At 41.1% G+C, this 25,187-nt stretch overlaps 2 pseudogenes; one reads left to right on the top strand and one right to left on the bottom strand.

Annotated features, from left to right (window-relative positions):
- Nucleotides 1-398: 398 nt before the first annotated feature.
- LOC129050331 (heterogeneous nuclear ribonucleoprotein L-like) lies at nt 399-25,187 on the bottom strand (annotated as a pseudogene).
- On the top strand, nt 5,990-7,532 carry LOC129050339 (fascin-like; annotated as a pseudogene).

The raw sequence follows: 25,187 nt of genomic DNA, 5'->3' as shown, positions 1-25,187 counted from the left end.
TTTTCTGTTAGGATACAGTCAAGAAAACTGAAATCATGGTAATAAGTACTTTAAAGACGGAATTGGTTACCAGATGTTAGAAGGCTCTAGAAGTTCTTGAGCAGGAGTAATTATAGACATCAGTTTACCTTAAATGGGCAGAATTCAGATAGATAACAACAACAACAAAAAGAGACCGTGGAGGTTATTCATAGTGGGCTAATTTGTTTGGGAAAAATAAGTAGCTATAAATCACTATATTCTAGTATCTTTGAGACAACAAATATGGGAAATTATTTTTCTTTTCTTTTTTTTTTCCCAGCAAGCGCTGTGTTTATTTTCCAAACAATTTTATTGAAATGTGCCAAGAGTACATGGGCAGCACAAACATATGGACAGGAAAAAAAAAATCACATGTACAACAATTTTTTAAAAGTGAAGGTTAATTTTGGGAGATATCAGTTCCCCTCTCCCTCCCCCTGCAGACTTCCAGCGTTTCCATTAAGGTTAAGCCTCTACGAACCTAGCATTAAAAAAAAAAAAAAAAAAAAGGAATACAAGATCTTTTGCAAATAACAAAAACAAAAAACAAAAAATGGCATAAAGGACAGAGAAATGTCTTCCTGCTTAGATGGCACTCTTCCTAGGCACCTAATTAGGAGGCGTGCTGAGCGGTGGAGAAACACAACTTCAGAGTGTAAGGGTATGGACCATTGGGTTTTTCATCTGGTAATGGTTCAGGAAGCCCAGAGTCTCCAGGGCATCACTCTTGGATTCCCACTCCAGCAGTCCAGAGGAGCTGCGCTCACTTTTGCTGAGAATACTTTCACAGAAGATGGCCGTTTCACTCCAAGCTCATCGCAGATTTCAAAGAAGTTCTCCTCAGTCACCTCCAGCGGGGTGTTGAAGAAATGCAGCACGTTGCTGGGGTGCTGGATGTGGTTCTTGGCTGCCTGCTCTGGGGTGGAGAACCGATTGTTCTGGGATTCACTGAAGTCTTTGTAACTGCAAGACCCGTCTTCCAACCCGTATGACTGACCGGGCATGATGGCTGGCTGCTTGGAGACACAGACATTCAGCTTCTGCCCAAACATGAAGTTGCTGTTGAGGTGGGTAATGGCCCGGTCCACAGCGTAGCCATCAGCCATCTCCATCATGGCAGCCCCCGGCTTGCTTTTCATGAATTTCACCTTCTCCACATTGCCATACAAGCAGAAGACATTGAAGACTCGGTCACAGTTCATCTTAGATTGATCCAAGCCATAGACCACCAGCACAGGGCTGTGGGCGTGAGGGCCATCCTCGGGTGGTGGGGGAGGGGGTGGGGGGTGCCCATACTGGGGGCCGTAGCGACTTGGGCCCCGACGGTGAACCCCCACTGGTGGACCCATCCTTCTCCCTTCGTAGTGAGGGGTGGGGGGCCGTAGCCCTCATCATGGTAATGGCTGTGGTATCCACCGTGGGGCCCTCCATATTCTGCTGGGTGATCTCCCAGGAGAGGGGGCTGCCTCTGGCGTTTGTTGGGTTGCTGCCAGGGTCACCTTGTCCACTGAGATTGGGGTTTGTGTAGTCCCAAGTATCCTGATCACTCTTGAACACATTCAAGCGTGTAGGCTTTGCGTATTCCATCTTCAGAGCACAACAGCCAGAATAGATATCAGCCCCATTGAGAGAGGCCTTGGCCCGCTGGGCACTTTGAACAGAGTCGAATTCCACCATCGCCTGAACTCCATTCTTCCTGAAAATGACAATTCTCTGGACAGGGCCACAAGGATTACAGATAGTGTAAAGAACATCCATGGTGATAGAATAAATGGGGTTCAGGATGGTAAAAAGAAGCACACTGTTCACGCTCCGGGAGTCATCCGAGTCCCCGGGGCGGGAGATCTTCTGGATGGTAGAGTAGTTGACAAAAGCTGGGTGATTGGCAATGCATATTTGGTTGTCAGCTGCGTAGCTCACTGCGTTGCAAGCCCCCAACACATCTTCAAACTCCACCAGTGCTTGTCTCTTTTTAGGCATTACCACCACAGAGCTGATGGGTCCAAACTCCTGCAAGGCCTCCACAAGGTCAGCTTCCACCACACCCTCAATCAGGCCCCTGATGTGGACAACTGGGGAGGCAGGGGTTTTGTGCGGGTCATCGTAGTTCTTCCCGCTGCCTCCCGCCACCCCGCCTCCTCCACCGCCACCGCCACCGCCACCGCCGCCGCCTCCGTGCTGGTCGCCGGCGTTGCCAGTCTTGAGCCACTTAGTGGTCCGGCCGCCCTCACTGCCGCCGCCCTGGTAGCGGCCACTGCCGCCTCCGCCGCCCACCGCCGCCATCTTCACCGTCGCTCCGGACGGCCTCTGCTGCTCGTCCGGTTGCTGCCTCTGCTCCAGCCGCCGACGCCGCTTCTCCTGGGAAATTATTTTTCTAAGTTAGTTTGGTAAAGTTTAAAAGGGTTGTACTTTATCCTGTAGACAATTGAGAGTAGTTTTCTGTATTTAAGAAGGATAAATAAACTGTTCTGTGTGCAGGGCGGATTAGAAATGGAAGACATTGGAAGCAGAGAGAAGTTAAGGAAGAATGTTGACATTATCTTAAAGTGTTAAGAACCTGAACGAAACTCATTGCAAAATCATTGCCAGGGAATACAATGTAGGGCCATTGACTGACTCTAGTGGTAGATGGGGACAACTCACAGAGAGAAATCTGACAATCCATGTTTAGCAGAGGGAAGGAAGCCAGAAATAGTTATTATTAAGTGCAAGACTTCTGTTTTGTTGGTTTTTTGTTTTTTACTCCCAGCAAGCTAAATTTGACAATAATGTAGCTCAATTTCTCCCAATCTCATTTTGTTAATCTCTATAATCTTGCCCCAGAAAAGCCCCAGCTCAGAAAATTCTGTATTCATTTGTCTTCATAAGATTGTAAAAATTTCAAAACTGTCTGTTCATGATAATTAGAGAAATACAAATCAAGACCACAATGAGATACCATCTTACACCAACCAGAATGGCTATTACTAAAAAGTCAAAAAATAACAGATGCTGGTGAAGTTGTGAAGAAAAAGGGATGCTTATACACTGTTGGTGGGAGTGTAAATTAGTTCATCCATTGTGGAAGACAGTGTGGCAATTCCTCAAAAGCCTAAAGACAGAAATAGCATTTGACCCTGCAATCCCATTACTGGGTATATACTTAAAGGAATATAAATCATTCTATTATAAAGACACATGCATGTATATGTACACTGCAGCACTGTTCACAATAGCAAAGACATGGAATCAACCAAAATGGCAATCAGTGACACACTGGATCAAGAAAATGTGGTACATATACACCATGGAATACTACGCAGCCATGAAAAAGAACAGAGATCATGTCTTTTGCAGGGAAATGGATGGAGCTAGAGGCTATTATCCTTAGCAAACTAACATAGGAACAGAAAAACACCGCATGTTCTCACTTGTAAGTGGGAGCTAAATGATGAGAACTCACATGGACACACAGAGGGGAACAACACACACTGGGGACTTTCAGAGAGAGGAGGCAGAGAGATGGGAGATCATCAGGGAAAATAACTAATGGGTGCTAGGCTTAATACCTGGATGATGAAAGAATCTATACCACAAACCCCCATGACAAAAGTTTACCTGTGTAACAAACCTGCACTTGTACCCCTGAACCTAAAATAAAAGTTCAAAAAGGAAGCAAAAAAAAAAAAAAACTTTAAAGTAGCTCAATAAGTTTTATATTAATGTCAACTTTAAATAATTTTTATGCACAATACGTTATGAAAATTCATTTACCTTTTTTAAAAAAAGAATGCGAAATTTTAGCAGAGTTTTCAACAACAATGTTATAGTTAACAAGAGAAAAGCATCCTGATGTTTTACAAACTGGTGTTTCAATGAATTACTCTTTTTTTTTCTGAGAGGGGATCTCGCTCTGTTGCCCAGGCTGGAGTGCAGTGGCATGATCTTGGCTCACTGCAACCTCCACCTCCCAGGTTCAAGTGGTTCTCCTGCCTCAGCCTTCCAGTACCAGAAGGCGTGCACCATGACGCCTAGCTACATTTTGTATTTTTAGTAGAGACGGGGTTTCACCAGGTTGGTCAGGCTGGTCTCTAACTCCTGAGCTCCCAAACTGCTGGTAGTACATGCATGAGCCACCGTACCCAGCCAAAATGAATTACTCTTGTGTTCTATTCATTTGTTTTTCCTGCATTTTCATTTCATTTCACTTTGATGAACCAACAGAAATACCCGATGCAATACAGTGACAGCTTCAAAAGCTTCATGTTAACAAAGTTATCATTTCACAGTAGATAAAATAATATGTGAAAGTAATGAGAATTTAGGAATTCCTCTAAAATCAGAATTTAAAGACATACCACTTACCTTTTGTTAAAATAGCTTACAGCACAGAAGTCTTAGAAAATGGGCATTAGAGTGTCAGAAAGCTAGTCATGTTAAAAAAAACCTTTCAAATCAAGGCTAGCCACCTCATTAAATAATAAAATGAAGAAACTGCTTATAAAACCGGTGTTCCATTTTCAATTTTAAAAAAATGTTGATAGTAAAATAACCATTAATTTAAAATATTTTTCTGCTCACTTCTAGAAGGTGACCTATTTAAGCCCCACTAAACCACTTAAGTGACCTACTTAAGCCCCACTAAAGCAAATGGCATATATTGGGATCGGATTACCAAAAGTATGCCTTCCATTTGATTGGCCATATACCTTTTTGTTTCATGCATGGATAATGGCTTTTCTCCTTCTTCAGTAACCCAAAGGAAAAGCTGACATTCTAACCTGGAGCTGCACATTCAAGCTTTGACACATGCCTCTCGCTGGTTTTGTCTAATGCTTATAATAAACCTGTAGAGTCAGCAACTTTAGAAAGATGGGTTGAAGAAGTGTCTTTGTCATAGTTTGTATTTTTCTCTGAGGCACTTGGCAGAGTCACCTCTGGTGTTTCAAATGTGCTTGAAAGTTATCTGGCTGCCCTCTGAGAAGTTTGCATAAAACCTGCTTTACTTAAAAGCAGGCAAAATTAAGGTTTCTGTAACAAAACCATAGGCACTGCATTGAGATAGGACAAAGACCAAATATCCTGCTTCCATGTGGCAGAGAAATAATGAATAACTTGGTTCAAGAGCTCATGGAGTGGCATATCATCACGCCATTATTAATAGAGAACATCGCTAATTTCTAAAGGGGCTTAATGTCATGATTATTTTATCCTCTTCTTTCTGTTGAATTTTTAACATGTATGTCTACTGCAAAGTACACAAAGGAAATAAATTAGCACTAAAAAAAGGGCTTCTTCACAACCGCAAATTATATATATATTTCTTTCAGAACATCACTTTAGAGAGAAAATAGCAAAACTTCAGCATCATCACTTTTGTGACACTTCACTAACCAATCCAAATATAGAAAAAGAAAGAGAAATTGAGTACATTTGCATTCACTGTACATTTTTAGCTATTTGTGTAGAAGAAAAACAATTAGCTTATTTAAAAACCCTAAGGTGAGTACGCAGTTTTTAATTATTATCTTTGCTGTTGTGATTTGTATTTGTATTTTATTTATGTATAAACCCAGTATATAAACCTATGTCAAATACTTCTTTATTTTTGATACTAGTTCAAAATATTGGTGACTTTTTTAGATATGAATATCTCATATGTATCTTTTAGAAATTATCAGAGTTATAAAATAATATTTGGGAGGTAAGGAAGGCACTAGACATAAGAAACTTGTGTAGACAAATACTTTGTCACCAAAGTTGTATATTTAAAAGTCCCTATTCTGTCTCTTATCAATTCAAAATTAATTCATTAGAAAACAATTTTCCTCAACATTTAATCCCTAGTTGTTCATCTTTTTCACTAGTTGTATTGCATTACTCATTGCTTCATAGCTAAACTCTGTTTAAATCTGTTAACTGAAATGATTTTAAAAACCTTTCAGTGGAGCGCTGCGGAGGGCGCGTGCGGGCCGCCGCCACCGCGGAACAAAGGAGCAGGGGCGCCGCCGCAGGGACCCGCCACCCACCTCCCGGGGCCGCACCGCGGCCTCCCGTCCACCGCCACCATGACCGCCAACGGCACAGCCGAGGCAGTGCAGATCCAGTTCGGCCTCATCAACTGCGGCAACAAGTACCTGACGGCCGAGGCATTCGGGTTCAAGGTTAACGCGTCGGCCAGCAGCCTGAAGAAGAAGCAGATCTGGACGCCGGAGCAGCACCCTGACGAGGCGGGCAGCGCGGCCGTGTGCCTGCGCAGCCACCTGGGCCGCTACCTGGCGGCGGACAAGGACGGCAACGTGACCTGCGAGCGCGAGGTGCCCGGTCCCGACTGCCGCTTCCTCATCGTGGTGCACGACGACGGCCGCTGGTCGCTGCAGTCCGAGGAGCACCGGCGCTACTTCGGAGGCACCGAGGACCGCCTGTCGTGCTTCGCGCAGACGGTGTCCCCCGCCGAGAAGTGGAGCGTGCACATCGCCATGCACCCTCAGGTCAACATCTACAGCGTCACCCGTAGGGGCTAGGAGCACCTGAGCCGGCGGCCGGCCGACGAGATCGCCGTGGACCGCGACGTGCCCTGGGGCATCGACTCGCTCATCATCCTCTCCTTCCAGGACCAGCGCTACAGTGTGCAGACCGCCGACCACCGCTTCCTGCGCCATGACGGGCGCATGGTGGCGAGCCCCGAGCCGGCCACTGGCTACACGCTGGAGTTCCGCTTCGGCAAGGTGGCCTTCCGCGGCTGCGAGGGTCCTTACCTGGGGCCGTCGGGGCCCAGCAGCACGCTCAAGCAAGGCCACCAAGGTGGGCAAGGACGAGCTCTTTGCCCTGGAGCAGAGCTGCGCCCAGGTCGTGCTGCAGGCGGCCAACGAGAGGAATGTGTCCACGCGCCAGGGTAGGGACCTGTCTGCCAATCAGGACGAGGAGACCGACCAGGAGACCTTCCAGCTGGAGATCGACCGCGACACCAAAAAGTGTGCCTTCCATACCCACACGGGCAAGTACTGGACGCTGACGGCCACTGGGGGCGTGCAGTCCACCGCCTCCACCCAGAATGCCAGCTGCTACTTCGACATTGAGCGGCGTAACCGGCGCATCACACTGCGGGCGTCCAATGGCAAGTTTGTGACATCTAAGAAGAATGGGCAGCTGGCCGCCTCGGTGGAGACAGCAGGGGACTCAGAGCTCTTCTTCATGAAGCTCATCAACCGCCCCATCATCGTGTTCCGCGGGGAGCACGGCTTCATCGGCTGCCGCAAGGTCAGGGGCACCCTGGACGCCAACCGCTCCAGCTATGACGCCTTCCAGCTGGAGTTCAACGATGGCGCCTACAACATCAAAGACTCCACAGGCAAATACTGGACGACTCCGCGGTCACCAGCAGCGGCGACCCTCCTGTGGACTTCTTCTTCGAGTTCTGCGACAACAAGGTGGCCGTCAAGGTGGGCGGGCGCTACCTGAAGGGCGACCACGCAGGGGTCCTGAAGGCCTCCGCGGAGACCGTGGACCGCGCCTCGCTCTGGAAGTACTAGGGCCCGCCCTTCCCCCCCCCCGCCCTTCCCCGCCCTTCCCCCCCCCGCCCTTCCCCCCCCGCCCTTCCCCGCCCCTCCCCGCCCCTCCCCGCCCCTCCCCGCCCCTCCCCGCCCCTCCCCGCCCCTCCCCGCCCCTCCCCGCCCCTGCCCACGTGGCGGCTCCTTGCAACCCTCCCTGCTAACCCCTTCTCCTCCAGGTGGGCTCCCCGGGGCGGGAGGCAAGCCCCTTGCCTTTCAAACTGGAAACCCCAGAGAAAACGGTGCCCCCGCCTGTCGCCCCTATGTACTCCCCACTCTCCCCTCCGCCCGGGTTCCCTACTCCTCTCGGGTCAGCGGCTGCGGCCTGGCCCTGGGAGGGATTTCAGATGCCCCTGCCCTCTTGTCTGCCATGGGGCGAGTCTGGCACCTCTTTCTTCTGACCTCAGACAGCTCTGAGCCTTACTTCTCTGGAAGCGGCTAAGGGACGGTTGGGGGCTGGGAGCCCTGGGCGTGTAGTGTAACTGGAATCTCTTGCCCCTCCTGGCCACCTCCTCCCAGCCCCCCAGGAGCTGGGCACGTGTCCCAAGCCTGTCAGTGGCCCTCCCTGGTGCACTGTCCGGAAACCCCTGCTTGGGAAGAGAAGCCGTCGGGTGGGCTAGGACTGACCCTCGGTGTTTTTTTGGGTGGTGGCTGGAAACAGCCCCTCTCCCACGTGGCAGAGGCTCAGCCTGGCTCCCTTCGGTGGAGCGGCAGGGCGTGACAGCCACAGGGTCTGCCCGCTGCATGTTCTGCCAGGGTGGTGGTGGGGGGGGGGTAGGGGTGTGGGGGCCATCTTCCTCCTGTCTCTTTCCTTTCACCCTAGCCTGACTGGAAACAGAAAATGACCAAATCAGTATTTTTTTAAATGAAATATTGTTGCTGGAGGCGTCCCAGGCAAGCCTGGCTGTAGTAGTGAGTGATCTGGGTGGGGCGTCTCAGCACCCTCCCCAGCGGGTGCATCTCAGCCCTCTCTTTCCGTCTTTCCCGTCCAGCCCCAGCCCTGGGCCTGGGCTGCGGGACGCCTAGGCCAGAGCCCCTACTGTGATTGGTGCTCCCTGGGCCTCCTGGGTGGATGAAGCCAGGCGTCACCGCCTTGGGGAGCCCTGGGGTGAGCCGCCGGGACCCCCCTGCTGCCAGCCTCCCTCGTCCCCGACATGCATCTCACTCTGGGTGTCTTGGTCTTTTATTTTTTGTAAGTGTTATTTGTATAACTGTAAACGCCCATGATAGTAGCTTCAAACTGGAAATAGTGAAATAAAATAACTCAGTCTGCAGCCTTCCCCCCACAAAAAAAACTTTTTGTCCATTTTTTACCTATTCCATTTGACATTGGTCTCATATGATATCATGATACAAAGGAAAATGACCCCACAATGATATGATTCATAATTCCACTATAAATTTCCTTGATGCTTTGAGAGTGTGATTTATTTTGCCCCCCTCCATTTTTTTTAACTATAAAGCAAGTACATGTACAATAATGCCATTTTTTTTCCAACCCCAAATAAATAGAAACAGCTATAGGACTGAAGTTTCTAATATGAATCTTATAGTTTACTTAGCACATGCTTTAATAAAGTTTCCTCTTCAGGTAACTAGAATATTGTGTCTGGTGCAAGACTAGATGTTTTGTCAAAAACATATGTAATGTTCATATAGCAGAGCTTTGGCTTTATGCCATGAACAAGCAGGAGGTGTTTTTGGAACTGTCCTATTGATTTTCACACGTTATTTATTGGAAATGACTGCCGCCATTCCCACATAGTCCTAAGTGTGAATATTTACCATATGTATGTGGCTTCAAGATTATTTTGTTGTTCACAAAATCACCTATGTCCTCCCATCAAAATACTGTCTTCATCTTAAAAGTAAATGGCACTGTTTTATTCAATGATTTACATTTTGGAATCCTAACCAGATATTTTTTTCCTTAAATTTCAAGCACTGCATTACTTCCAAAGGCATGCTATGGGTATGTGGAAATTATATCAAACATGAGTAAATTTTGTTGACCAAGACTACAGAAATAACAATACCATCACATAAATATATGAATACAGACATTGATGGTTGGTGAAAATTACCTCCAAATGTCCAATGCCATGAGTATATTTTGAATAGCTAGTTTGATTTTTATTAATATTATATGAAGGTTATTTCTAAGCCTGCAGACATAATTTATGGAATATACTACTCAGATATTTGAGAATGTACTACTTCAATATTTGGATATATTTATTCCAAATATATCTCCACTGTGATTTTTTAGGAGATATAATTGCCATCACAGAAAGATATTGCTGATTCCGATGAAATTTTTAATTAAGTAGAAAAATCAAAGAACGCAATTCTTTTTCAAGATTTCTTCAAATAAAGAAATAAGCAAAATTAGGCTGTGGTGTTGTGAATAACACCAAGAAGTATGGAGTCAGGCGAGCCTCAGGTTCTGTCACAGTTCTACTGTGAAGTGGATAATTCTAAAGGTGCGTTTCTGTGTCTTAGGTTTGTGGAGACCTACAGTAGCATTCCACAGACCAACACTGAGCCTACCCCACGACTATTCAACCTGCCCATTATTGGGTAGCTTTCATATAACCAGTTAGAAAGAAAACATCTATGAAAACTATTTACTAAAGAATTATATATTTTAATTAAGGGTACCGAACATGGTCAAGTTAGAGAACAATAGAGTAGAAACCTTCTATTCAAATATAATTGAGACCAGTTTTTTGATAGTTAATCTAAAAAGTGAGTTAAGGAGGAGGATCATGCGGTTAAAAAAAAACCAGAAATGTAAATTATTTGGCCAATATTTTGATATAAGTCCAGGACCCTTTGATTATTACTCTATTAACTGGAGTTTCTATACATTGTCTTCTTTGTATAAATTATGATCATAACAAGTCAATCATAATTCTAAATTTTTACCTGTTTAAAGTAGAACAAAAAAAAGTAATTGAGGTGCAAAAACCTTTTAGCTTGTTAAAATTTTACTATTCTGATTATTCTAATTTTATAACTTTTTCTTAAAATTTTTACATTGCTTAGCCCTCCTATGAATCAACTTAGCTTTTTCTAATCTTTTCAAGACCCAAATATTTTTACATAAATAGTACCACTATATTATAATCACATCACTGATTTTATTTATGTCACAAAAGACCAACTTGAATACAACCTAACTAAACTGTCTGGTAGATAAGTTAACATAACACCAAGTTGAGGCAACAGACTTACATAGGCATAATAGAAAACACACTGTTATTTTACAGGGAGAATGTACAGTGTCAGTTCATTCAACAAGTTAGTTAAACACAACTCAACTAAAACAATGTCATTGAAAAGTAGCAAATTCTGTTTTTGTTCCATGGACTTACAGCCAATGAGTCCTGAGAAAGAAGAGAGAATTTAAAGAGCTTCATTGGCAGGTGAATCTGTACTTGGCCTTTTAGCTTAGAGACGGCAACTCCATATTAAAAGCAGGAGAATAGTGAGACATCCCATATAAAGAAAGAAATCAGAACAGACATGCAGGGGCAAAAGTAGCCATGGTCTGCATCCTGGCTCAGGAGGACAGTATGTGTTGAAGAGCAAAGCCTAGAATGGGCTGATGCCTGTAACCTCACCCCATCCCATTGCTTTATCTATTCACACTGCTTGCCCAGAAAATCTGGTGCCCCACAGTGAGAACAGGAACTGGGCATCCCAGCTAATCTTCAGCTGGGTAGGTCTCATAGGTTGTCAGATTTGAAAAAAATAACAATAGGCTTTGAAGAAAAAGACTTGGAGATGAAGCAGAATGCTCTTGCCAAAGCTTCCCTCAATTGACATAAGAGGAGCAAATTTATTTCCCAAATTAGTTATGGTATAATTTACCAGGTATCCAAATAAATTTGTTTAGAGACTAAGAGTTTTCCCCTGGAATAATGTCTGACTATAATTTTACATATAATTCTTTTATTCAACAAATGCTCAATGTATGTTTGTTTTATAGCAAACACTTTTAAGGAATTAGGAATACCATTGTGAATAAAATAGACAGTCTCTACTAAATGCTTAGTTATGATGGGAGGCAAACAAATACATAAGAAAATAATTAAGAAATACAGTTTTATGCCTAATTATGTCAGATGACAGTAAGTGCTGTGTCCCCAAAACACTTACTCATTTTCTCAAACTATTCTAAAACAGGGAAGGTGCATAAAGAGTGCTGGACATGGGACTGAAGATTCTGTTTTAAATATGGTTGCCAGGGAAATCCTCACTGTGTAAGAACATTCCATCAAGGACTTGAAGGAGATGAGGGAAGTCATCAAGAGGATGGGAAAAAGAACACTCCCAGTAATAGGACCAGCAAATGCAAAGACCAGAGGAGAAAGACATCTGCTTTGTTTAAGGGACAGCAAACAGGTCTCCCTGCTACAGCAGAGTAAATACAGTGGTAATGGTAGAAGAGTTTTTAGTTGTAAGGCAAGAAGGGGACCAACCATGGAGAGTCTTAGATGTCATTGTGGAGATTTCTATTTTACTGGAGGTGAAATGGAAGCCACTGAAGGTACTTGAAATGGAGGCTGATATGGTTCACAGCTTTAATAGTCTGCTGTCTGCTGAGATAAGAATTGACTATAGGACAAAGGATAGATCTAGGTAGTGAGATGTTATCGCAATCACCTAGGAAAGAGACAGGATGATTTGAACTAGAGTGGTACTGGTAAGAGGTGGTCATATTTTGAAAATATTTTTGAAGTAGAGTTGACAGGATTTGGTGATGAATTTGACATGGGATGTGAGTCAAATTTCATAGCCAGAGCCAAACATCCCTATTTAATTACATTGAATATAATAGAAAAGGTGGAGGGAAATGGATCAGGAAAAGAAAGAATAGAAGTTTGGTGTGGGAAACAGTAAGGTGAAGAAACCGGTAGAGATGTTACATATCTAAATCTGAGTTCAGGAGCTTTGAATGCATAGAAAATTTGATCATTAGCATGGGGCTGGAATTTGAAGCCATGAGACTGGACGTCATTTTAGTTTAGTGTATTTCCACAGATTATATTTCAAGCATCATGCTAGATACTTTAACGTTTGGCCATTTTAAAAGCCCCTTGGTAAATTTCACAGGAATGAGGATTTGACTGACCTGTTTTTCTCAGATGTCTGACTTCAGTAGGATGCATGATTTTACTATATTTAATTCCCTATAAAATTCCAAAATATCAAAATGAGACCTATATTTATTAGCAGGATTTTTCAGGTACAATATTCCTACTCAGATAGAACTATATCACTTAATTTCACAGAAATATCCTTCCCTGGGGTGATGATACTATTATATCACCAATCATGAAATCATGCTGACTTGCAGGCAACAATGGAGCTCACATTTTGATCTAAGCTAATTTGCATGACTTACTTAAATTATGAAAATACACACTTTTAGAGAGCAGACAGATTTTGTTAATTCTGAATTATGTCAAAGTATCACTTAATAATTCTCAAGGGCCCAACTCTGGCGAAACAAGATGCTGCAGTGTATGTGTTTCCTATTCCCTTCCAACTTTTTTCATCATGATTCATCACCGAATGCTATGAAGTCTAGAAATTTAATTAATGGATCTCAGGGCCACTGGACCATGCATTTACACAAATTGCTCTGTGAAGAAGGAGCACTCACTCTCTCTCTCTCTCTCTCTACCCGCCCCTGCCCTTTCTCCCCCCCTTTCTCTTTCAAGAGCAGAACATTTTAGTGACCTCCAGTTAACTGGCTGAACTAAGCAGCGATCTCTTAGGTAATAATGCACTGCTAACAAACCTCAGCATAGACTATAACGCTACCACTAAAGCTTCCATTCATGTTGTTCTAGGGCTAATAAAATGGAATATCGTATTCTGGCTCTGAGGAAATTTGAGATTGTCTCATATTTTCTCAGTTAAACCAGAAAATAATTAATTTTAGGGAAGGGACAAGAATTGCTGTGGCAGAGCCAGCCTGATAAATAATTTCTATTCATTCTCAATGTATTATCCGTTTTCTCCCTACAGGCTCCTTTTTGTTACTCTTATATCAAAATCCCACTTAATTTTCTTGCCATCACAACTCAGAAATCATACCTACAGAAGAGCTAAAGTTTTCATCTTTTTGCTTTTGCACAAATTCTATGCCGGCTATGAGAGTGTAAGCTTTATAGTTATATATAGATATTTTTATTTATAATCTTTCTTCTGCAAAAAAGGATTAAAGTGAAGCAAAAAGAACATGTAATAAGATGAATAATGAATAGAAAAATAAATTGCTTTTAAGACAAAGTAAAGGAAACTATAAAAGGGAGATGACTAGAACTATTTAGCAAGAAGAGACCTCATTCTTTCTATCAAATAGTGCGGTGTAATTTGCACAATGTACCCAATGGTTAATGAATACATATTTGTTGAGGATAGCATTAATAAATAACATGACCAATGAAAAACTATAACAAAAGATTTTTACTCTTCAGGAAGTAATTATTAGGTAGGTATTTTAAATTCTAACTTTAAAAGATAGAGGAAAAGATATATTGAGCTGGCCCATAAATGCAACAGGAAGACACAGAGTAACAATTACTGCAGGTGAATTTCAGCTCTCGGTCTATCTACCAACCAGTGTCACCAGGAACCTTCTTCAGACCCGTGTATCCAACTGCTTATTTATCTTTTGCACCTGGATACCCCTCAGCTACCTCCATTTAATTCATCTTCTTCCTCCAAACTGGTCAGCATCCAAGCAGATCCAGAGAACTGTGAGGAGCTATTCTAGTCTCTGCCTTCTCCCCTGTTGCTGATCCAGTTAAGAGGGCCAAAGAATATAGTTGAGAGGACACCAGCCCTGTATCTAGTAGCATTTAGTTTTAACCTCATCCCTTAACTTAAAATTGGCATGGCCTTCGGTAAGCGATTTAACTCCTCTGAATATCAATTGATAAAATTTAAAAAAAGTCCAAAATTCATTGTAGTGAGGATTAAAATATCATGTTTGGTACATCATGAGCTCTCAATAAACAACTGCAGTATTATTCAAATTGGTACACAGGCCTGTCACTTCTCCTTCCTTTTAGATTTCTTTTTCCTTCTGTTTTTGCCTCTGAATGCCCCAACCCAATCTCTCTTCCTTGATCATCTTTTTAGGAAATCCATCCCCACCCCACTCACCCCACCACTCCTCACACTCCTTTCTCTCCTACTCCGGCCTCCACCACAGCTGCTCCATTCCCGCTTGTAATCCAGCCTCTGCACCACTATCAGCGCTGCGGTTCTGAAATGCAAACCTCATCATGTTGCACCTTATAACATCTTTGACACCTACTTGTCTCATGATAAATTCTCAGCCTCTTAGTTTTAGGTTGACCATGACCATTTGTGATCCGACCCTGTCCACTCTCCCTCCTGATTCTCATTTCTCTCACCAAATTCTCCACCCTTTGTACTGAACAACGTGGCTCTACTTTCATCTCTTCAAACTTATATTTTTTCCTTGATCCTTAACTTTGCTCACAATGGTCCTCCCATCTGGAATAGCATTTTCCCTGTGGGCCTGGAAAATTTGACTATTCCTTTGTGATGCAATTCAGTCTTCACTTCCCCGTGAGTGACCTTCTTAGGACAAACTGACAGTACCTTATATTGTAGTCCCACAGTCCATTAGGCAGTCTTCAAGTGTCCAATATGACAGTGCATGATATTAGTTGTTTATATGCCTATTTCTCCCACTGGCTTTGAGAAACTTGAGGGATTGTTGTAACCATTTGTATCCCCAGTGTGTAGCATAGCATGCATCTATTTGTGTTTTGAATGAGTGAGTGAATTAATGAATGATGAGAAAGCAATGACCTATGTTTTGTCTCTACCAGTCTTACATGAGATTATAAATAGACTGATTCAGCTGAAGATTCCAGGTCCTATTCCTTTTGCAGTTGCTATTGTATATGTTAGCAAAAGCTTCATCCCTTCCAAAAATTTTTTCAGTGGTAGCAATAAATTCATTGTCTTCTGGGAGCAACATTGTGCTCTCTCTCTCTCTCTCTCTCTCTCTCTCTCTCCCTGATTTGCCTATTGCTACTTTGAAGAGTATGTGTTTATGACTTTATAATTTGTTACAGTGAATGTAATAGGAGCCCTTCTGTTTCTTCATAAGTGGTTATGAAAAAATATTCACACTTGCTTATGATTTTCTCTTACTGTTCTTAATGTAATGCTTCTAAATTAGATATACAAAAGTGCTCATCTAGAAGATAATGGAAGCATAAGCAAAACACAGAAAAAGGCTTACCAAGAATGAATTATAACTAACAAACAAATGTTAGTTGTATTCCAATAGAATTACTGAATTAGTACATGATGGAACAAAAAATCTATAACAAGTTTAGATGCCAGTAATTTATTGGACACGGATTGTATACACTGTACCCCCAAAATTCTATCAAACTGTTTCTATTTCAAGAAATTTTCAGTTTATTCATGTTCAATACAAAAGTTAATTATACATGAAATATAAACTGAATGGAAAACATTGGCATTGTTTTTCCTGGCTTTCTTGGAAGAATGCAGTAGTAGGGTTAATATTGAAATGCAAGAGAAAGCTCTTCACTCCTCTCCTTTTTCCCAGGATAGGACAAAATACACATGGCCAAGAATGAGGAAATTAGGACAAAACCCAATGTAGTCAAGAGAGTTATGACCCTGAGGTGTGAGGTAAGTTCTGGCCCTGGGAATGTTGACTGACACTGCAATATTTAGTATCTAGACTGGAATGATTAAATATGAAGTGGGTTAACCTGGAGTCTTTAGAGATGGCGCTATTCCCAGAAAGATAAATGAGATCCAGTCCTAGGACAAAAGGACAAACATCATTGGTTGGAAAAAGAAAAAATGATTTAGAAAAAATGAGAAAGAGAAACAAAATGTAGAGGAGAAGAAGAAATCCCAAGGATGGAGACCAAAGGGTTTGCCAACAGTCTGTTCCTTGGGAATGTGAGTTACACAGCAACCTGGAAGATGATGCTACTTCCAAGCCCATGATTCTGTCTCCATGACTTAGGACACTAGTCACAAAGAAATAGAACACACCTTTCTCTTTCGAGATCTCATTGTCCATTGAAGAACTGCTACTCATGGCCTGCAAGAGTGAAACTCACTGGTTCTAGGAATGAATGAAATTGGACTGGCTGGAGGCCTTTAATTATTATGTGGGCCTCAGAACTGATGAGGATTGATGTGGGTGTTATTTCAATAAAGTGTTATAAACAATTCATATATGAAAAATTTATTTTCTTAATTTACAGTTAAATACACTAATATTGTATTTCAGTGTTGTTATTCAAATTAAAGACCATGTCAGTTCTTAGACACAATCTCTCACTGTGTATTAATCTCAATAAGACATTGTAGTAACCACGTATATATTTATATATATATAAAATTTAATAGATATTACTTTTTGAGCTATTTTATGTTTACAGGCAAAAATTAGTGAAAGTTAAAATGCCTGTCTGTAGACTCTCTCACTCCACCCCCATTTCTCCTATTTTTAACATCTTGTGGTATTTTTAACATTAGTATGTTACATTTGTTACAGGTGATGAGAAAATGTTGATAAATTATTTTTATCTAAAGTTCATAATTATATTAGGGTTCACTCTTTGTGGTGTCCATTTTATGGATTTTAACAGAGATGTACCCACCATGACAATGTTACACAAAATAATAGTTTCACTGCCCTAAAAATCCCCTGTGCGCTACCTAGTTATTCCTCCTTTCTTTCCTCCCCAGGAACCCCTGGAAATGACTGATCTTTTTACTGTCTCCACAGTTTTGCCTTTTTCAAAATGTCATATACTTGAAACCACATAGTGTGTAGGCTTTCATATTGGCTTCTTTCACTCAGTAATATGCATTTAAAGTTCTTCCATTCCTTTTTGTGGCTTGATAGCTCTTTTTTTTTTATATAGAACTGATTAATATTCCATTGTATGGCTACACCATAGAGTGTTAGTCCATTTGCCTATTGAAAGGTACTTTGGTTGTTTCTGTCTTGGTAATTATGAATAACACTGGTATAAACATTTGTGTGTATGTTTTGTGTGGGCATAAGTTTTCAACTCATTTGGCAAATACCAAGAAGCACAGTTATGGAATCATAGGCTAAGAGTGTGCTTAGTGCCATAAAAAACTGCTAAACCGTCTTCCAAAGTGGATGTACCATTTTGCATCCCAACTGGCAATGAATAAGAGTTATTTCTGCTCATTGTTCTTACCAGCACTCAGTAGTGTTACTATTTTGGATTTTGGCCATTATAAGAGCTATGTAGTAGCATCTCATTGTTTTGGTTTGCAATTTTCTAATGACATATGATATTGAGTATCTTTTCATTGCTTATTTACCATTAGTAATATGTTGCCATCAGTAACTTTCCTTTCCCTTTCCATTGCCAGTGAGATCCAGCATTTTTTTTTTTTTTTTTGAGACATAGTCTCACTCTGTCGCCCATGCTGGAGGGCAGTAGTGCAATCTTACTGCAACCTCCACCTCCCAGGTTCAAGGGATTCTCCCTGCCTCAGCCTCCCAAGCAGCTAGGATTACAGTCACCCACCACCACGCCTGGCTAATTTTTTTTTTTTTTTTTTTTTTAGTAGAGGGGGTTTTCACCATGTTGGTAGGGCTGGTCTTGAACTCCTGACCTCAGGTGATCTGCCCTCCTCAGCCTCCCAAAGTGCTGGGATTACAGGCATGAGCCACTGTGCCTGGCCAGATCCATTATTTCTTAATGGAAACGAAAAATTCACCAGTTACTGCATTTTTCCCCATATATTTGTAATACGTTCCGATGTCTGATAAGGCAAGTCCAACCCTCTGCATTTTTAAAAATTAATCATTATTTATTAAAAATTAATATTCTATGCACATTTTAAAATCAATGACCATATTAGATTTATTGAAAAAATAATGTAATTTAATATGAATTTATCACATCAATTGACATGATAATTCTCCACTTATTTGGATTTCCTTTAAGATCAATTCCTAAAATTTTCTATATAGATGGTTTTAGAATTTTTTTTTTGTAGCTTAACTACAAGACACTTTGTAGTGTCTCAATTTCTATTACAGTTTTACACCTTCAATTTAATTATTGCTGACATAGAAAAACTTTTTTTTCAACATCTATTTTAGATTTAGTGGGTACATATGCAGATTTTTTACATGGGATACTACTTGATACGCAGGTTTGGAGTACACATGTATCCATTAATCAGATGGTGAGCATAGTATGCAATAGTTACTTTTTCATCCCTTGTCCTTCTTCTTCCATCCCCCATATAATAGTCTGTTACTTTGTACTGTTTTCTATTATAAATTGGGGAGAAGCCATTATTATTATATATTAGCTTCAGAACAACTAGGTTCAAGTCATGGAAAACAATTTTGCACAAACAACTTTAGGAAACACTGCTTTGAAAACTGTAATCTGAATTATAGCTGAGGCCACAGAAACCAAATATTTACTGAAGGTTCTTTTAAGAAAAACAAGTTAGCCAGGAATGGTGGCTCATGCCTGTAATCCCAGCACTTTGGGAGGCCGAGGTTGGTGGATCACGAGGTCAGGAGATTGAGACCATCCTGGCAAACATGGTGAAACCCTGTTTCTACTAAAATAAGAAAAAATTAGCTGGGCATGGTGGCACATGCCTGTAGTCCCAGCTACTCAGGAGTGTGACGCAGGGGAATCGCTTGAACCAGGGAGGCGGAGGTTGCAGTGAGCTGAGATTGTGCCACTGCACTCCAGCCTGGGACAGAGCAAGACTCTGTCTCAAAAAAAAAAAAAAAAAAAAAAAAGAAAGGAAAAAAGAAAAAAGCAAGTTGTATTGAAAGAGGACATCATTAACAGTATATCTCTTCAATAATGGTTTATTTTACTATATTCTCCTTCCTCTCTTACTGTGTCCCAAATCTCTTTACAGACTAAAAGAAACTGTTCAGAATTAATCCTATTCATAAAGAACAGCACTTACTGAGTATTGCATTTTCTTCTTCAAATTCTTCAGCATACATTGGGACTATACCATATGGGACCATTTTTATGTTTTTAGTTTTGGGTTTTTTGTTTTGTTTTGTTTTGTTTTTGCTAAAGAAACTGCAACTAGATTTAGGACCTCATTCTATTAGGTCAGTATTTGTCTAATAAACTTCAGCTTAAGCAAAATAAAATATGTGTTGCTCTGAACTGAAACTCCTCAAAACCATACTTTTAAAATTACAGAAAAAATTAAATGAAATTATGTTTTTAAAAATCTTGTAGATGAAAAGATATGATATATAGTAGGTTTAAGTACCTATTTCAATGGTTCCCAAAGTGGGGCCCCCAGACATCCAGGTCCAAACTATTTTAACAGGAATACTAACATAGTGACATTTGCTGTAAAGGTGCAAATACAATAGTGGGTAAAAATGCTGGCACTTTAGCACAAATAAAGGCAGTAACACCAAACTACTAGTAGTCATGGTATTCTTCACTATGCACAGGAAAGGTTTGAAATGGAAGGGCAGGCCGGGCATGATGTCTCGTGCCTGTAAGCCCAGCAATTTCAGAGGCCAAGGCGGGAGGATCACCAGAGGTCAGGGGTTTGAGACCAGCCTGGCCAACATGGTGAAACCCCATCTCTACAAAAAATACAAAATTTAGCTGGACATGGTGGTTGCATGCCTGTAGTCCCAGCTACTTGGAAGGCTGAGGCAGGAGGATTGAGCCCAGAAGGTTGAGGCTACAGTGAGCTGTGATCATGCTACTGCACTCTGGCCTGGGTGACAGAACAAGTCCCTGCTTCAAAAATAAAAAGAATGCCTGTGATGAAGCAGTGAAAATTTTACTATATCTTAATCCTTGAATATCTCTTTTTAATATTTCAAGCAATGAAATTGGAAGCACCCATAAGCATTCCTACAGACTGCCTGAGAAAAAACCCTCGTGTGACTAAGTCATGAAGTGAATTAACCACTTTAATGGAATATCATTTTTACTTGAAAAGAGTACTGACAAACAATGTTATTTCAACTGGGGTTTTTGGAAGACACTTTCTCAAAAAATGAGATTCTGTCATTTCAAGAAAAACAACAGACAGGCCATAATAAAATTCAATAATAAAACTGCTAATAATAAGATTCAAGCTTCTGAACAGAAAATTAGAATTTTAGAAAACTTATATCCACCATTGCTTTCCAAATGTATTCTGATGAGATTGTTGGTGATATTGATGAATGTATTTTGATACTGTATCATCAAATGTATCAACATGTAGAAGATCTCGGTGAACCATTATTTTCTAAGTGACCAATGCATGATGTTATATCACGCAAGGGTAAAAGATCCAAAGTTCAAGAAAAACCAAGTTTTGATGGAGTATCAAAAAAGAAGCCTAGGCAACATGGCAAAACCCTGTCCCTACAAAAAAAAAATACAAAAAATTATCCAGGTGTGGTGATACACACCTGTAGTCCCAACTACTCTGGAGGCTGAGGTGGGAGGATCACCTAAGTCCCCAGAGACTGAGGCTGCAGTAAGCTGTGATCACACCACTGCATTCCAGTCTGGGTGACAGAGCAAGACCCCATCTCAAAAAAAAATTTATATATACATAAATATATAAATATATATATCCACAGTGATCTAAAATGGCTATCTGTATGAGATTGGACATTGTTCACATTTTTTCAAGCAAATATCACACAATAAATTGAATGCAGATGAAAATGACATGGCAGACATCAAGGAAATTTGCAAAAATATAAGATTGTGCTACTCTGGGTTTAGAAATTTTTTCATAAGAACATTTATAACAATATGTGGTGAGCTTTTAAAGAATCATTTAAATATTTCTGATTTAATTTCTAATGATAAATACCAATAGATATAACCTACATAAACCAAAGCTCCTTGGGCCCTCAATATATTTTTAAGAATGTAAAGGAGTCCTGATTCCACAACTTTGAGAACTGCTGCCTTCCCCTCCACTTTCCTTCCTTCCCTAGAATTTCTTCCTTGGAAGAAACATCCCTTTGCCATTTTAACTTACAGAGTTCCATTCAGGCCAGTTTTGCTACTACCTCCCTCCCATCTTTCCACCTCCCTCTCTTGACACAAAATCTGACCAAAGGACTCTACCAGCCCACCCCATTTCCAGAGATTAGCTGTCAAGGTGGGCTAAGCCAAGAAAATCTGGGTTTTCTCTGAGACTAGACCTCTTTTTCTGGGAGATCTGGAATCACAGGGACAAGGTTGGCCACCTTGGCGTAGTCAGAATTCATCTTGCCTCAATGGGGAGAGGTTAGGCAAGTTTCTACAAAGCCAAACTGCTTCCTAGAAAGTCAAAGATAATTATACTTTGTGCCACAACTGTGAGAATGCCCATTTTATTGCACACTTTCTAACATTTTTACCAAACTGATAAATAAAAGCTGGTACCTAGAAGAAAAAAAGGCCAGGTGTGGTGGCTCATGCCTGTAATCCCAGCACTTTGGGAGGCCGAGGTGGGTGGATCACCTGAGGTCCGGAGTTTGAGATCAGCCTGGCCAACATGGTGAAATCCCGTCTCTACTAAAAATACAAAAATTAGCCAGGTGTGGTGGCAGGCACCTGTGATCCCAGCTACTTGGGAGGCTGAGGCAGGAGAATTGCTTGAACCCAGGAGGTGGAGGTTGCAGTGAGCCGAGATCATGCCATTGCACTCCAGCCTGAGCGACAAGAGCGAGACTTCATCTCAAAAAAAAAAAAAGTTTCCATAAAATATAATTTGTTCCATCTCTAGAAACCAATTCAGCAATGAGAACTGAAAGCCACCACTTGGAAGGTTTCAAGGATTTAGCTCCACCTAATGATGTCTAAAGCATTAGTTAAGGTAGAAAAAAATACACACACACACACACACACACACACACACACACATACACACACACACCCCTATGTATTTAGTACCAGGAAACATGACTGACTAGATGGTATAGTCATCCAACAGAAAGCACACAATAACTGAAGCTACTGTAGAGGAATAAGTTATGACATGGATCTACAATATCGTTGAGTGAAAAAGCAGATTACAAAAAAAAAATCTGATTTTTCAAGGGAGAGGGAACATATACAAGCACAGGAGAAAAAAGATGAGCAGATGACTGGAAAAATACAAAATTCTGATAGTAGTACCTTCTGAGTGGGAGAATTCTCAGCAACATTTTCTAGTTTTGCCTAAAATTTTCTAAATGTCTTAAAATAAGAAGGTTTTGTTATCCATATTATAAAATATCCACCACCCCAGGAAACCTAACCTTCAGCACAAATGCTACAACATGTTCAAAGTTTGTTCAGTTTAAGAGACAATCAATTTTGAAAGACATCTAAAATGATGACCAATATGTAAACCTATGCATTAATGTTTTTCAATCATATGCTTTAAATTTTGTAATTTTGATAAGTTTAAGCTTTATATCCATCTTGAAAAAAGTCTATTTGTCTTTAAAATATGACCTACAATATACCAGTTTTTAAACAACGAATGGTACTCAAAAATTGCAATATAAATTCAGGCAGTGTTCCTTACACAGAATGTTTAAGTGCTTCTAACCCTGCTCTTTTTCACCGGTTATGAAAACACATTACAATTATCTAAGCATCTAATTATTCAGGTCCTTTGTTTCTCCTCTATTCTATTAATTTTATAGTAATTTTAAGGCCTGTGAGGATGAAGTTGTCTGGGACAGCTACCACAAAGGTTATTATAAGTGGACAAATTTCAAACAAGTTTATCACCACTACCATCCCCACCATAAAACTATCTTAATCAAGGGCAACACATTTCAAGGTTAACCAAGACAACCTCTTTACTTGTCACTGCTTAAGAAAAGGATTTTTTGGTCTTATTTAGAAATAACTTTCTCTATCTATTTTTCTCCATAAATCCACTGAGACCAATGTATGGCTCTATCTCAAGCACCAGTAAGCAAAACTGCCTGCCAGAATGTTCAGTTTTTGTATCTTTCCAAATGTAGGACACAGCTATCTTTTGACATCACAATTTTTAAAAAATTGATGCACAAACTTCTTCTTGAAAGTTCAGCCAGGCATGGTGGCTCACACCTGTAATCCCAGCACTTTAGGAGGCTGAGGCAGGTGGATCACAAGGTCGGGAGTTCAAGACCAGCCTGGCCAAGATGGCTGTTTCTACTAAAACTGCAAAAATTAGCCGGGTGGGGTGGCAGGTGCCTGTAATCCCAGCTACTCAGGAGGCTGAGGCAGGAGAATCTCTTGAACCTGAGTGGCAGAGTTTGCAGTGTGATGAGATTGCATCACTGCACTCCAGCCTGGGTGACAGAGTGAGACTCCATCTCAAAAAACAAAAACAAAAGCAAAAACAAAACAAGCAAACAAACAAAAAAAGGAAAAGAAAATAAAGTTCAGACATACAGCAGTTGTAATTCTTCTGAAGGCTGGTTATGGGACACATTACTTTCATACTTTGCTGTTCAATAAATGTTGGCTGGAGAATAAAGTAAACTGACAGAATTACCATATAAAATAAAATTCTAAGTGCTCTGACAACAAAACAACCTTAAAATACACACACACACAAACACACACACACAGACACACACACAGTTTTTCCTGCTGATCATTTTACAACTAAACAACCAAGTAACTAAAGCAGAGCCCACAAAATCAGAGTAAAAATTCTAACACTTGGTAAATAAAAACGCACATACACCCCTGTGATCTAAAAAAAAAAATGCTTAAGTATTCAAAGACAGCAATTACAGATACTGAGAACATCGCTGTAAGCAAACTGAGGCAGAGAAAACAAAGGTGCTGATGAGGATTTGAACCACCTAACATGCAGAAACCCACTGGGTGATTTCCTAGGTTCCAAGTTGGCGTTATCTTTCAGAATGATCTTCTAGAAGAGGACACATAACACTGTTACAAAGGATCTGGAGAAAGAGACCCTTGCTTTATCACTCCAGCTCTCCAGTCATGCTTCACATTTTCGCTTCTTCCACTCTTTCACATGAAGTCAATTTACAGACTTCCATCAAGCCCTTAGAGACCTTTTTGTACTATCCCTGACAAGTTCTGGATGTTATCTCTGCACTTTTGACAAATTCTTAGCAGTTAAGATTTTGGTTCAAGCACAATATAGCTAGAATAGGGTCATATACTCAATAAAACAAATATTTACCAAGCATTTATTGAGTGGAAGATAAAAAGCACAAAGCATAATTACAAAATATTCTCCCCTGCCACCATAAAAGAATTTTTTTAAAGGCTTACAGAATATAGCATAACGTGACCAAAGCAAAAACTGGGGGGAGGAAGGGAAAATATCAGCATGAACTCAATACGACCCAGAAGAGCCTTGATGGTCAGACATGTAAAGACAAGTTGGGTAGGGTTAAGGGGTGGAGGTCAGGGGCACAGGTCACAGGCACATTCTACAAGGCAAAAACAGCTGATACAGAAGCCTGAAAGGAAAAGCGGGCAGAGCACCTGTACAGGACTCTTACCTGCGGCATCTACCATACAATGCGCCTTTCCAGAACACAGCAATGCGCAGCCAGACCCGGGG

Source organism: Pongo abelii, chromosome 16, assembly GCF_028885655.2.
Source record: "Pongo abelii isolate AG06213 chromosome 16, NHGRI_mPonAbe1-v2.0_pri, whole genome shotgun sequence".
Classification (NCBI taxonomy): Eukaryota; Metazoa; Chordata; class Mammalia; order Primates; family Hominidae; genus Pongo; species Pongo abelii.
The sequence above is the reverse complement of the archived record's forward strand: the minus strand, read 5'-3'. Positions and strand labels throughout refer to the sequence as shown.